General features: G+C 41.1%; 1 pseudogene; it reads left to right on the top strand.

The window, feature by feature from the left end:
- The first annotated feature begins 1,604 nt into the window (after nt 1-1,604).
- LOC121458787 lies at nt 1,605-13,200 on the top strand (annotated as a pseudogene).
- The last annotated feature ends 3,046 nt before the right edge of the window (nt 13,201-16,246 follow it).

The raw sequence follows: 16,246 nt of genomic DNA, 5'->3' as shown, positions 1-16,246 counted from the left end.
TAGTAAAAATGACTACCTCTGGGATCATCCAATACACAAAGAATTGATTATATCTGAGAGAGATTTTACTTAAAGGTTTTTGAAATGAGAAAATCCTCCATTAATCTGTATAATTTGAGATGATAGGTCCCACCTTAAGCTTCTTGGTGTTTCTGCACACTTAACCAGTGAGCCATCTCCACCACCCATGTCTGTGAACAGTTTTAACACCATCACTCATGAGCAGAGGTAGTGGGATTCTCTACATTTGAGACCAGTCTGGACTACAGAATGAGTTCTACAAATACACAGAAAAATCCTGTCTTGAAATCACAAAAACAAAACAGAACAAAACAAACAAAGAAAAAACCCAAAAAACTGAATAAAACAAAGACTATGACCCAACTTTAATCAGCATCTTACATTCTGGCAGCAGCAGTCACGTATAAAGTATTTTGAAGAAGAAATTTTTTTTTTTTTTTTTTTGCCTCTGTGCTCTGGCACTGGCTACCAAACTCATCCCTTTACTAGCATTAGTCATTGTAATTTTGGTTAATACTTAAAACCAGCTGAGTCACAGATCCTTGTGGGCAGAACAACTACTGGATCCTTCTCTTGATCTTAGACAAAAGGCTGAGAAGCAAGCTATTGGATTCCTCAATTGCCATTGGTATGCAGCTGTTCTTAAGTTAAGTGGACCACAGCTTGCGAGACATTCTAAGAAGACTACTTTTTACATCCATGGTGAGAATCATTCTACCTGTCTTGGTCATGTAGAGAATCTTAAATACTGCAGCTGTATATTTTATTCACCTGACTATAGAGGAAGAAGTGCTGGCTAACAATAGTGCTCATGAAGACATTCTTTCTAGCTCCATTATTCTCTACATATTCAAATTTCCATGAACACTACCCTTTTTATTATTATTCATTTGCCTGGAGTTTGCTTCGAATTTCAGGAATAAAACCCATAAACAATGGAGTCATCATCCAGCTTTCCGATGGGAAAAAGACCAATCATCTTGATTGAGACCTGGTTCCTGCTTTTCTCTTTTCTGTTGTGTGAAATCCCTGTGAAAACCATGTAAAAAGTACCTCCAGTTCATCTGGCCTCAGAGTGAAGCCACAGAACAAATATTTCATTTTGTAACTTTAAAACTCTCTTTAGTTGTTAGTATTCTAGGCATCCTTACATCTGTGGGACAGGAAATTGCTCCACCCGCCTAGCACAGTGTACCGTAAAAGTCACACAGTGTGCTGGAAGAAAAAGGGAAAGTTCCAAGGAGTGCAAGAAGATGACATTGATTGCTTTAGTAGCCAGGGGCCAGTGCTATTAAATGCATGTATTCTTAGATCTGGAGAAGTTCTCTGTTGGGGTGAAGGGAATGGAGAGGAGCCAGTATTCTGTCTCTTTAAGCACACTATATCCCATGGGCGGTGCTGTAGCCAGTCAGGACTCACTAGCCAATCAGCACTCCAGGTGACCTGCCAGTAAGAAGCAGTGCAGGTCTCTTCTGGGCAGCTGCCTTCAGTCTTGGCTTTGAAGAGGAGCTGGCACCAGTGGATTCCTGTTCTCCGGTGCAGTTACTGTTGCAGGGAGACGATGAGCTGAGAACTTTGGCAAAATGGAGAAGCACAACATGGTGAGTGAGGTAATGCTGTCTTCTGATGGGGAGGAGCAGAGGGCGAGGTGCGGAAAACACTATGTTGTTACCTCCATGGGTCTGGTTGGGAACCCGCCGCCATATTCCCTGTATTGTGAAGTCCCTCATGGTCTCTGCTAACTCCTGGAGCTAGGGGCAGGCCTCTGAATAACTTTGCTCTGTAGCTTCATCTCCTTAGAGTATTGGGAGCAGAAGGCTGCGTGCACAAACACTTTCCTAGGCAACTTCAACAGGGTTCCTGCATTCATGAAAACAAGTTGCCAAACTCAGAGAAGCCTCGTTTCTCCAGTATCTTCTTGATATCGAGCACTTTGCATTTAAGCTTTAAATATAATCTGAATTTATATTTAAATTTGTGGACGTTATCAAAGGCATCTCACATGTCATGTAGCTCTCCACTACTGTGTCAAAATGGAGAAGAGTAAAATTGGTGATACAATAGATTGACCAATGCTTCTGAAATAATTAAGTCTCACAAAGTAGAATTTATCAGAGGGAGAAATGTGTCTAAATCAGCCAAACTGTGAGTCTATGCTAATGAGGGCTGGTAGAGATTAGAATGCCCAGGTATACATTGTTTATCAGGAGTGTCCAGATATTTGACTCCAAACCATTTCAAAGAAGCCATTACTGAGTTAAAAATAAAATGTCACTGCTGGGTTGTGGTGGTGCACACCTTTAATTCCAATACTCTTGAGGTAGAGGCCGGTGGATTTCTTTGAGTTCAAGGCCAGCCTGACCTACAAGAGCTAGTTCCAGGACAGGCTCCAAAGCCAGAGAGAAACCCTGTCTCAAAACACAAAAAACAAAAAAAATCACTACACCCAACTAAATATCAAAGAATAGACCTGATAACTAGCTGCTCTAGGAGACATTACAGGTCACAACCAACCTTAAGACCTGGCATGCCATAAAGTTCCAGTTTTCTTTTTGAGAGAGGCATAGTTCTGTCAGAAGACTAATATAACCGGGTGACATATGTTTGAAATGTAAAACACTATTGTGTGAATGACTCGCCTGATCAATCAAGGCTTTCCTTTAGGACCTCAGGCGGGGAGGAGGGACATTCTTGCTGACCTAGTAACAGCCTGGGACATAAGCCTGTGAGTTTCCCTAAGGACCTGATGTATTGATACTAAAACAGAGCTCATTCTCTAAAACCAGGACTGTGCATTGGAGGGCCCATAATGGTCTGGTGTCCAGGCCTTTGTGGAGGGGTTGCTTCAGATCTTGACAACTCAACCTTTCCCAAAATATGGAGCTATGGTTCTCAGTACCAAGGCCATTCTGGATGTAGCAAAGATTTCAAAATACCCTGTATACCCTTTGTGTAGAATTGTTGGACTAGCCTCTTCCTAAATTTGTCTCATTGTATTATAGTTTCTGCTGACTTCATGTAATTCTTTCATTTCCCCCTAGGAAGTAATAGACCAGGCTGGCTTTCAACTCACAGAGAGGCACAGGGTTCTTCTCCCTGTGTCTTGGGATTAAAGGTATAGGCCACCACCACCTGGCAAGATGCTATTTTTCTTTTTTCTTTTTTTTTTTTTTTTTTTTGGTTTTTCAAGTTTCTCTGTAGCTTTGGAGCCCGTCCTGGAACAAGCTTTTATGGACTAGGCTGGCCTTGAACTCACAGAGATCTCCTGGCAGGATTTCAAGGCATGCCCCACCACTGCTCACCTAAGATGCTATTTTTCTTAAGAAGCTTACTAGGCTGGGACATATCTTCAGCAACACCTCCCCACCTTATCTTTTTTATCTTTTACTTGTCCAGTCCAGTCTTTCTCCTCCCTTGTGATCTTCACCTTAGAACCCTGTCAGTGAAGAATGACCTGCTGTAACAGGTCATGGGCATACTTAAGAAAATATTCTGAGAATATTTTTGCCTATATATTTAGACTGGCAAGTTACCTGTTTCTGTTTCAATTGTTCAGAGTATAATCTGGACCATTATCCTAAGGGATACTTATGTCTAACAGCATATATTGAATGCACAATCTATGTAACTTCTGTCTCTTGAGCATTGGACAGAGATCAATGCATAACATCATTAAAGATACTTTTCTTTATTAATCTCCTAAGTGTATGATGTGATTTCTCAGTGGGAAGGCATATTAATTCTAGAAGAGCTGCATTTCTGTCCCGAGAGAAATTTTGCTTCTGAGACAACTTCTGTTATATTGACTTAGGTGGCTTTGGTCCCTCTTTGTTGCTTTCCTGGGAAACCTTGAGTGTCCTCTATCTTACACCCTCAAAGTGCTTAAGTGACTATACCAATTCACAGTATTAAAATTATATATTTGCTGGGCAGTGGTGATGCATGCCTTTAATCCAAGCACTCGAGAGGCAGATGTATGCAGAATCTGTGAGTTTGAAGCCTGGCTGGTCTACAAGAGCTAGTTCCAGGACAGTCACCAAAGCTACAGAGATACCTTGTCTCAAAAAAAAAAAACCAGTAAAGTAAAATAATGCATTTGAGGCATGTAGTTGACTGCCCAATGCAGTCGCAGGAAAAGGATTTGCATATGGAGCATTTCTTCTGTCCTCAGATCACAATAGGAAGAATAGATTATTGTGTGCACTGCAGGGGGCACAGCATAGGCATTCAGCTGTTGGAGCCACCACTATGTTAAAGGGCCTGACTGTGGTAGCAGGAGTGGTTTGTAATTGCCCAAAATGTGTAAATTAATGTCATGTGAATGAACACAGACCAGATTGTGTGGGTGTCCAGATTAGGAAGGTTATCTTGAGTGAAGGAACATTGAATTTGCAATTAGATAACTATCCTCTGCAGATATGATCGATTTTACCATGTTAAATTTTACCATGTTAAAGTAAAAGCCTTTCCTTCTTGTTTAAACAGAAAAAGGGGAAATGATGGAGGAAGGTCATTGATTAATAATGAAACTTCCTTGGCCCCATTTGAGGCCAGCTGCCGCCGGCAGCTCCTTCAATCATCTCCAAATACATAATATGAGCCTACCTGTGGAGAAACGCTGAAGTTAATGTCTTTAGTCTTTAAAAACATGAGAAAACATCATACTGTAGTGAAACTCTATAAATTAATTCAGTGTCATATTGTTTTGTGCTTCATATGAGAGTAAGACTTTGTGTGTAATCAATCTGATAAAGCTTGTGCATATTGTCATAATCCTTTGGACCAGAGGAAAAAGCTAGGGGCTCATTTTAAATTATTCTTTAAGATCTAAAGCCACTTACAGTCAGTTAAGCAAAAGCAGCTATTGTGTAGAGAAAAATTTGATAGTGTCCACAATCTGTTTAAGCATCATGATACCTCTTTTTATTCTAGTTTAAACCAGGATTGTATTTCATAAAACCTTTTATGAAGTATTATGAGTTACAGCAAGGGTATTCTAACATTGGGCCTGAAACCAGAGCCAAAGCAAAGCACTTTATCTCTGAATCTAGAACTAGGTAAAAAAAAAAAAAGTCTCCCTGAAAACAGACAAAACATTAAAAAAGGGCCTGTGAAAGAAACCCAATTTGGCTCTCAAACCAGAACCATAAAATCATAAAATTCAATGATGTTTTTAATCCCAAAGGATACCATTAACTGAAACATGAGAGGCTTGAAGAGTCAAATCTCTCATACGTTTAATTTTATGTTTTGTTTAAACGTTGCATTAGAAGTTGGGGTATAATTATGGTTATCAGAAGGTTGGGAATGGTCATGAGGAAGGTAGATAGAGGTGGTTACAAGGAATATTTTTTGAAAAAGATGGCTAGAATTAATATATTATGGAAACATCACCGTTAACCATAGACAGATATAATATAAAATATTATGGAATAACTTAATAAAGAAGTGAAAGGACTGTAGGAAATGAACATTAAATCTTTGAAGAAAACAACCGAAGAAGACACCACAGAATGGGAAGATGTCCCTTGCCCTTGTTAGGTAGAATTCAAGATAGTAAAAATGAAAACCTTTCCAAAAGCAATCTACAGGTTCAATACCATTCCCATGTAAATATCAGAAAAATTCTTCACAGACCTCAAAATAAAAATACTCAACTTCATATAGTAAAGAAAAATATGCAGGATATCCAAAACAACTGTATACAAAAAATAATTTCTGGAGTCATCACATTCCCTGACTTCAGTCTACTACAGAGCTACAGTACTGAAAAGAGCCTGGTATTGGCACAAAAACAGACAGGAGGACCAATGGAACTGATTCTAAGAATCGGATATCAATCCACTCACCTACTACACCTGAATTTTGTCAAAGAACCAAAAAAATATATGATGGAAAAAGAAAGCATATTCAACATGGTGCTGGCATAACTGAATATCAGTGTGGGGAAGAATGAAAGTAGATCCACATCTATCACCATGAATAAAACTCAAGTCCAAATGGATCAAAGACCATAACAGAAAGCCAAACACACTAAACCACATAAAAGACATAGGAAGTATACTTGAACACACTCGCAAAAGAGACCAATTTCAAATTATAACCCCAGCAGCACAGACACTGAGAGAAATAATTAATAAATGAGACCTTTTGTAACAAATGTTTCTGTGAACCAAAGACATGATCAGAAATACAAAAAAGGCAGTCTATAGTATGGGAAAAGATCTTCACCTACCCCACATTGGACAGAGGACTGATCTTTAAAACATACAAAGAAATAAATGAAATAGTCATCAAAAGAATAAATAATCCAATATTAAATGGAGTACAGACATAAAGAACTTTCAACATAGGAATCTTAAATTACTGAGAGACACTTAGTGATATTTCCAAACTCCTTAGCCATTAGAGAAATGAAAATCAGAACAACTCTGAAGTTCCCTCATATCTGTAATAATAGCCAAAATCAAAAACATTGGTGACAACTTAAGCTGGAGAGGATGTGGGGTTAAGGGAACACTCCTCCATTGCTGATGGGAGTGCAAACTGAGTCAGCCACTTTGATATGGTGTTTTCTCAGAAAATTAGAAAGCCAACTGCCTGGTTGTGAGGCATGCCTTTAATCCCTGCACTTGGGAGGCAGAGACAGGCCCCTCTGACTTCAAGGCCAGCCTGGTCTACAAGAGCTAGTTTCAGGACAGGCTCCAAATCTACAGAGAAACCGTGTCTTGGAAAACCAAAAATTATAAAGAAAGAAAATTAGGAAACAACCCATCTTAAAACCCAGCAATACCACTTTGGATATGTACCTAATGGATGCTCAGGCATACTACAAGGACAAGTGGTCAACTATGTTCACAGCAACATTATTTGTTCACAGCCAGAACCTGAAAACATCCCTTCCACTGAAGTATGGACAAAGAAATTAACATGGATAAAGACAATTACATCTTCAAATTTATGGATCTAGAAAACATAAGAGTGAGTTAACCCAGACCCAGAAAGAAAAATATAAATGTACTCACTCCTAAGTGGCATTTAAATATAAAACAGAGGACAACCAGTCTACAATTCTCAAAGAACATAGACAACAAAATGGAAACAAAGAGATATACATAAATCTATTCTATATAGACCTAGACAAAGACAAGATCTTAGTAAATTGGGAACATGTGGATCATGGGAAAGGGGGAGGGGAGAGGAAGGGAGAGTAGTTGAATAAAAAGTCAGTTAAAAAATCTTTGGTAAACAGCAGTTCATGGGTGAATTATACAAAGTACAAAATGAATAGCTGAAATTTGCTTAATTTTGTAGCTGAATAAAATAATTCCTCTTTCCAAGGCAAACTGATTTATGACATTTAAGTAAATGCAATCCACACATATTTTCCAAAAGAAAATTGAAGGTGTATACCATATCTCCCCATGTTTCCAAACCTATGATCAAACTCACATGAGAGAGAGAAGTGTTTGGTTTTACTTAATATAGCTGCATTCAAGCCGGGCAATGGTGGCGCACGCCTTTAATCCCAGCACTAGGGAGGCAGAGGCAGGCGGATCTCTGTGAGTTCGAGGCCAGCCTGGTCTACAAGAGCTAGTTCCAGGACAGGCTCCAAAGCCACAAAGAAACTCTGTCTCGAAAAACCAAAAAAAAAAAAAAAAAATATATATAGCTGCATTCATTCTAAATTCACCATTAAACACTGAGTTCATGTTTTAATTATGAGTTTTGAAGGTTGTACAAGTCAGAGTGACAGACCCTGACCTATGTGAGTACTAATTGAATCTTTAACTTTTGAAAATACCAAGTTAGAGTGTAAGAATATCTTGGAATTTTATAGGTCAGATGAGCACCTACCGGCAATGGATCTTTTCTTTTAAAAAAAATATTTTTATGGTTTATTTAACTTTATTTTTATGTGTGAAGGTGTCAGATCCCCTGCAACTGGATCTTCAGACAGTTGTGAGCTACCATGTGAATGCTGCGAATTGAACACAGGTCCTCTGGAAGAGCAGTCAGTGCTCTTAACCACTGAGCCATATCTCCAGCCCCAGGGCAATGGATCTTGTATCCAATAAATCTAGCAGCCAGAATCAAGAGCTGAATTGAAGAAAGTGACCAAACACTTTTCAGATTGATTTATAATGTAGGAGACCATGCCCAAGTGGATTGGTATCTTACAGGGTATTGACTCAAGAAGCTCTCCCAGCACCTAACCCTTTTGCTTAAATAAGAAATTCCAAACTTGGCTGGGTGGTGGTGGCACATGCCTTTAATCCCAGCACTCAGGAGGCAGAGGCAGGCGGATTTCTGTGAGTTCAAGAACAGCCTGGTCTACAGGAGCTAGTTCCAGGACAGGCTCCAAAACCACAGAGAAACCCTGTCTTGAAAAAAAAAAAAAAAGAAATTCCAAACTCAATACAAAACTATGTATACAAGAAACAGATGTGAGGGGCTGGAGAGATGGCTCAGAGGTTAAGAGCATTGCGTGCTCTTCCAAAGGTCCTGAGTTCAATTCCCAGCAACCACATGGTGGCTCACAACCATCTGTAATTGGGTCTGGTGCCCTCTTCTGGCCTGCAGGCATATACACAGACAGAATATTGTATACATAATAAATAAATAAATAAATAAATAAATATAAAAAAGAAACAGATGTGAAATATAAAGTTAGAGTTATAAGCATAATCAATATTAAGGAAGGAATATATACTAATGTTTTGATAAGCATTCTCTCCTAAGGAATTCATGTCTTGTAGTAGAAATGGCTTGGCTAGATCACAAGAGGATGATTAGTAAGTATGATTATCTTCAACCCCATCAAAGGCCTGAGAAGAGCATTAAATTACTTGAGTAGGCAGGTAGTGAAGTCCAGCAGCCCGCAAAAAGTGTAGTAGATGACAGAGACAACTGACTGCCTGAGCAATCAACTAAAGTCTCATTACAATGTTGAAGATTAAGACTTCCTATCAGAATATAAAAAATCTTTAATCAACTATGCAGTAAAGCAGGAAAATGATCTCAAAATATAAACCATGTATAAGTATCTTGATCACAGGTAGAATTATATAATGCAATATGATAAATATCTCATAAAATTGTGTCAATACACAAAATGTTTTAAACAGAGGTAGAATCATACATAGATACAATCTGACAACGTAACTGCATAGGTGTTACAAACATTCTAAACAAAAATAGAAATATTCTATATGATAAGTATAACTTGAATTTGTATCTATAAAAAAAGTCTATACCAATGAAAATTATCCATAAATAGTAGTTCATAAGTATTCCTTCTATTACAAACTATTATTATTTGTGTGAGTAAGTAATCTACCTATTATCCCATTCAGATTTCCCTCTTTTTTTGAGATCTCTGGGTATACATAATTTCACCCAACCCTATATGAGTAATAATCAACTCTTAAATGTTGTCCCTGACCACGAAGACAAACTTTGTTGGGACAGGGGATGGCACCTTCTAGAATTGCTTCCAGATGTCTTGGGGGTGATGTTCTTTCTATGTGATATTATAAAAGTAAAATGATTTCTAAGTATTTGATCGGGTTGTTCTGAAGTTCTTATTTGGAATTGTGGCCAGAACATTGTAAGAAGGTGCACCATATCTGCAGCTTGTACCCATAAGTCGGTCTCATAGTGCTATTAGCATCATGCTTTCATATCAATCAGGTAGAGACATTGGGGAGCTCCAATGTCTTCTTCTTGGAAGCTGTTCATTGTTGAAAATATAAACATTATTCATGTAGACATATTTTCAGTGAAATATATAGAAAAAATGGGCATGAAGGAAAGTAAAATGTTCCTTTAAAATCTATCTTCTTTCTGTCCCATACCAGAAGGCTGTTGATATGAGACACAAGTTTTGAATTTTTCTTTTAACATTGTGCTTGCATTTAGAGAAGGATTGACACTGTCTAATTCTAAAACCATTTCTGATTCTGAAGTAGAGATGTAAATACAAAGGAGACATCTTCTAAAGCTGTAGCCCAAGCAAAGCACCTAACAGATTATCTCTTTGGGGTTGGGCTCACTCACAGGCCAGTAGCTGTCCCCTTCCTGAGACAAAAAGCATGCGGCGTGTGGCAAACAGAACCAGAAGAGACAGATCAGCTACAAGTGTAGGAAAAATGAAAATATTCCAGATAGTGAGAACAGTGCAAGCCATGGCTTAGAGGCTGCAGCAAACTCAGCAGAACCTTTAGAGCCATTCATCCCTGTGCCAGTAGAGCAGTAACAACACACATCTGCCCTAAGCCAGAAACTGGAAGGAAAACACACTGTGTTTTGACCGTCTTCCAAATAATTCCAGTATGTGAGTAAGTTTTAGGACCTCTGAGCCAGGCTACCAGCTCTAAAATGCTGTTTGCAGGGCTCTTCTTGGGCATAGGACCAGAGGTGAAGTGGATGTAAATTCAGATAAGTTTGTAAGTGCATAATCTACATTGTTTTTGGAGAGTCACCAATAAACATTAGCCATTTAGAGGTTTCAAGAAGTCCTGCAATAAAGACCTTTATTTCTCATTCACCTTTGGATCTCTGTGATTCTGCCTATTCATACTTCCATAAATACCCTCTTAGGGATATTATCCTCACTATTCACATGGATGCGATGTAACCTACAGAAAATTAGAAGACTGTCCCAAAGTCACAGAACCTGTATCCATGTTGGAAAAGACCTTAACAATTTTTCTGACCAGCCTGGTCTACAAGAGCTAGTTCCAGGACAGGCTCCAAAACCACAGAGAAACCCTGTCTCGAAAAACCAAAAAAAAAAAAAAAAAAAAAAAAAAAAAAATTCTGTTCCCAATACCCTGCATCCTCTGTCCTTCCACTCTACTGTGTATCCAGGCATAACTCTGTGTTATGTAGTGCCGATATCTCGGTGGAGACCTCCAAATGACGCACCCCGCTCCCCTGTGTCTGCGCTCTGTGCGCTGGCATGCAGTTCACAAGCTTTGGGCAAGGGTGCTCGAGGTTAAAATACACAGACACACCAGACAGAGAGACAGTGACACAGATCATCCTTGAATTCCCCAAGAATGCCCCCTTGATTGTGTTCAGGAGCAGATTATATAGAGATAGCCATGCCTCAGCCAAATGCACCAAAAACCATCCTCCTGCCATCAGGATCTCCTGAAGGTCTCATGGTCAGAGCAGCTGTAGGAACTCAGATCAGGAGATTACAAGAAATTCAGGATCTGGGGTCTCACCGAGCTGGAAGGTGGAGGCGCAGTGGGGCGGAGCAGTGGGCTCCGACTCCATCAGGATGGGGTATATTTCATCCAGGCCGGTTGGCCCAGGCTGGGACAGAGGTCCAGGCCAACAGGCCTTGTGGCAGTTGTGCTGAGCTTCTGCGACCTGAGGCCCAGTGCTGGAAGTTGGCCTAGTGTTCTTGCCTCATCAGTCCTCGAGGCTGGTCCCGGGGTTTGCATGTGTCGCAGCCCCTCAGTGGCCACTGCTTGGAGTCGCCACAGCTCACAGTCCACTGCAACATTTCAGGAGGTCTCGAGGATTCAAACCCCATGAATATCAAATCCTTAGGCTTTTTTTGTCTTTGGAGACAAAAACAGAACCTCTTTTCCAAAACATCAAATTCTTAAGCCCATATTTTAAAGTCAAGATACTTTTCTTAGCAGTTCTTAGAATCAAATGTCTTTCTCCAGTCCAGAACACAAAAGACAACACAATCCACATATCATACATCTGTACACATTTATCTTTTTAAGCTATATACATTATCTATTCCCAATACATATGTCCCCTCCGGCTGGGGAAAACCCTGTTTGCTTACCTCTCTTTCTTGGTTGGTTCCACTTGCTGCCAAACTGAGCAAAGGATGTCAAGATAAACACATATACCCCAATCCACCCTCACCTTCTGAGGGTGACCTCTCAGCGTTCCCTAGTTCCCAATATCTCGGCTAGGACCTCCTATTGATGAAATCTCGGTGGAAGACCTCCAATTGCTGCACACCCAGTAACTGAGCTTCGAGCAAGGGGCTGGAGGTTAAAATACACAGACAGAGAGACAGCAACTTGGTCATCCTTGAATTCCCCAAGAACGCCCCCTTTATTGTGTCCAGGGGCAGATTATATAGAGATAGCCACACCCCAGCCAAACCCACCAAAAACCATCAGGAACTCCTGAAGGTCTTGTGCTCAGAGCAGTTGTAGGCACTCAGATCAGGGGATTACAAGAAATTTAGGATCTGGGGTCTCACTGCTACCAACAATGTAGCTCAGAAGCAGGACAAAAGTCTCTGAGTTTATCTTGAAGGAATTTTCTGACTACTCATCCCTGAAGCACCTACTCTTCTGTGCTCAGTTATGTACCTGGTGACCCTGCTCGGAACACTGCCTTCATGGCTGTGTGCATGTGGGATCTCTGTCTACCCACACTCATATACAATTTCTGAGTAATATTTCCATTTAGAGTATCTTCTACACATCTACTTTTGTGCCTCTGATGCTGTTCCACCTTCTCTCATCCCAGAAGACCATCTTCTCTAATGGCTGTGACATCCAGATGCATCTGAGACATTCCACAGGCTCCACAGAATGCCTGCTGCTTGTCATCATGGCCTGTGATCACTACCTTGCTATTTGACAGCAACGCAGGTACCCCATGCACATGAACCACACGTTTTTCTCGATGCCTCCAAGAGTCTTCTGGGTACTCTACCTCTTCAGGTTGGTGACAGAAACAGTCATTGCCATGAGAGTGCCATTGTATTGCCACCAAGTATTCAGACACTTCACCTGCAAGGTCCTGGATGTGCTGAAGCTGGCCTGTGGTGACACATCAGTCAGCAATGACTTTGTCCTTGTGGGTGCTATCCTTCTGCTGCCTCTACTCAAGTACCACATTTGCCTTTCTGACATGCCAATCCTGGTCACCTTCCTGAAGGTGTCCTCAGCCAGTAGGCCCTGCAAATGCTTTTCCACTTGCTTGGAGTACCTTGCTGTGGTCCTATTTTTCTATAGCATCATCATGTTCATGTACATGAAGCCTTTAAACATAAAGGGCTGTATCTCTAACATGGTCTTCACAGTCCTCAGCATTGTGCTCACACCCATAAAGCAGGCAGTGATCTGCAAAGATAGGGATCTTGACTTTCTCTCTATCTCATCAAATGCCAATACCAATGCAGAGTAGATTATAGAACTCTGGGAACCTCCACTGCAGAGACACAGCCTAAGTCTTACTAAAATTGTCAGCGTGACTCCCCAATTCTTCCCCTGTCCTGAACTTGCCTGAGCTAGTACCCAGCACCTTAATCTGATCTAATCTCAAGACTTCAGCCTTGGCCAGGAAGTGGTGGTGCATAACTTTAATCCCAGCACTCGGGAGGCAGAGGCAGGCAGATCTCTGGGAGTTTGAGGCCAGCCTGGTCTACAAGAGCTAGTTCCAGGACAGGCACCAAAGCTACAGAGAAACCCTCTCTCGAAAAAAAAAAAAAGGACTTCAGCCTTGGTTAGGTTCCTTCATTCACATCTATAATATCAGCATTTATTAAGTTAAGGCAGATTGATGGTTAAATTAATGTCCTCTTGTGCTACATAGTATGACCAGTACCATGAAAATAAATAGATACTAGACATTGGTATTGCCCTTCTTAATGTGTCCTCAGTGGGGAGCTGGGAGTACCATTTTACTATTTAAGAGTGCATCATTTCCTGACTGACAGTCACAAATGGCTCCTCACTGCTCTCAAGATGAAAAAGATGCTCATTAGCAGGACATCACAGCTGCCTGCCTGCATGCCTAGATCCCAGTCTTCTCCTACACTTTCACAGTCACACACAATTGACAAATGTGTGTTTCGATCTTCCCTAAACTCCCTACCTCACAAACACTTGTGTTCTCCTTGTGAGGCAGTTATTTTCAGCTCTCATTCAGGAGCAGTTGAACCCTCTTTTCCTTTAGGCTCAAAGCCATTTTCTCCTCTCATTATCTCCCTCCTGTGTCCTTGGTTTCTAATATTTTGTTTTGCTCATTCCTTCTTTATTTCCTTTTTTTTCCATTCAAATATTTACACTTCCTTCCCTCCTCCCAATCCCCTCCCACTCCCCAATCTACCTCCTCCCTCCCTCTCCCTGCTTGATAGAGGGCAGGGAACACTGTCATGTGGGAAGTCCAAGGCCCTCCCCCCTACATCCAGGCCTAGGGAGCTGTGCATCCAAATAGACTAGGGTCCCAAAAAGCCAGAACATGCCATAAAACAAGTCCCAGTGCCTTTAACAATGGCTTCTCAGTCAGCCCCCATTGTCAGCCGCATTCAGAGAGTCCGGTTTGATCATGTGCTCATTCAGACCCCGTCCAGCTGGATTTGGTGAGCTCCCATTAGAATAGGCACCCTGTCTCAGTGGGTGGACCAATCCCTTGCAGTCCTGACTTCTTTGCTCATGTTCTCCCTCCTTCTGCCCTTCAACTGGACCTCAGGAGCTCAGTCCGTTGTTCTGATGAGGGTCTCTGTCTCTATCTCCATCCATCGTGGCCCAAGGAAGATTCTATGGGTGATATTCGAGATCAGTGTGATAGTCTGATCTCACATCAATGTGACAGTGGGGCAAGGACAGTTCAGGCACCTTTGCCTTTGCTGTCCAAGGACCTAGCTGGGGACATCCCCATGGACACCTGGGATCCCTCTAGAGGCAAGTCTCTTGCCAACCCTAAAATGCATTCCTTAGTGTAGCCATCTTCTTTCCTGCTCCTATATCGGCCCTTCCTCCATCTCCACCCTCCCCCTCCCCCAAGCTCTTGCCAGTCCTTCCCTTCTCCCTTCTCTCTTCCACTTTCCCCTTCCCCCAACTTCACTCCCACCCCTGCCCTCACCCCCATGCTCACAACTATTGCCCAGAAGACTTTTTTGCTTCCAATTTCCAGGAGGACCTATATATGTTTTTCTTTGGGTTCACCTTGTTATTTGGCTTCTCTAGGCTTGTGAACCATAGGCTTTGTATATCCTTTGTTTATGGCTAGAGTCCACAAATGAGTGAGTACATACCAAATTCATTTTTTTGGGTCTGGGTTATCTCACTCAGGATAGTGTTTTCGATTTCCATCCATTTGCATGCAAAATTCAAGATGTCATTTTTTTTTTACCACTAAGTAAGTAGTACTCTAATATATATATATTCCATACTTTCTTTTCTTTTTTTTTTTTTTTTGGTTTTTCGAGACAGGGTTTCTCTGTGGTTTTGGAGCCTGTCCTGGAACTAGCTCTTCTAGACCAGGTTGGTCTCGAACTCACAGAGATCCGCCTGCCTCTGCCTCCCGAGTGCTGGGATTAAAGGCGTGCGCCACCACCGCCCGGCTTCCATACTTTCTTTATCCATTCTTCCATTGAGGAGCAGCTAGGTTATTTCCAGGTTCTGGTTATTAAAAACAGTGCTGCTATAAACATAGTCAAACAAATGCTTTTGTAGTATGTCTGGGCATCTCTTGGGTATATTCCCAAGAGTGGTATTGCTGGTGAGGTAGGCTGATTCTGAATTTCCTGAGAAACCACCACACTGATTTCCAAAATGGTTGCACAAGTTTGCATTCCCACCAGCAGTGGATGAGTGAGCGTTCCCCTTACTCCATATCCTTTCAAACCAAGGCTATCATTAGTGTTCATTATATATTTTGGAGATTAGTCCTTTGTCTAATATGGGGTTGGTGAAGATCTTCTCCCATCCTTTCTGACAGGTGTAAGATGGTATCTCAAAGTTGTTTTGATTTGCATTTCCGTAATCACTACGGAAGTTGAACATGACCTTAAGTGTCATTTGGCCATTTGAACTTCTTCTGTTGAGAATTCTCTGTTCAGTTCAGCACCCCATTTTTAAATTGGGTTAATTAGAATTTTAGTTTCTAGTATTTTTTTTTTTTTGGTTTTTCGAGACAGGATTCCTCTGTGGCATGGAGCCTGTCCTGGAACTAGCTCTGTAGACCAGGCTGGTCTTGAACTCACAGAGATCTGCCTGCCTCTGCCTCCCGAGTGCTGGTATTAAAGGCATGCGCCACCATCGCCCAGCTAGTGTCTAGTTTCTTGAGTTCATTATATATTTTGGAGATCAGTCCTTTGTCTAATATGGGGTTGGTGAAGATCTTCTCCCATCCAGTAGGATGCTTTTTTGTCTTAATGAGAGTATCATTTGCTTTACAGAAGCTTCTCAGTTTCTGGAGGTCCCATTTATTCATTGTTGCTCTCATT

The sequence above is a fragment of the Microtus oregoni genome, unplaced genomic scaffold (assembly GCF_018167655.1).
Source record: "Microtus oregoni isolate MIOR12 unplaced genomic scaffold, Mior012 000018F_ref0000195, whole genome shotgun sequence".
In the NCBI taxonomy this organism is placed as follows: domain Eukaryota; kingdom Metazoa; phylum Chordata; class Mammalia; order Rodentia; family Cricetidae; genus Microtus; species Microtus oregoni.
Note: the sequence above shows the minus strand (reverse complement) of the source record. Positions and strands in the feature narration are given on the sequence as shown.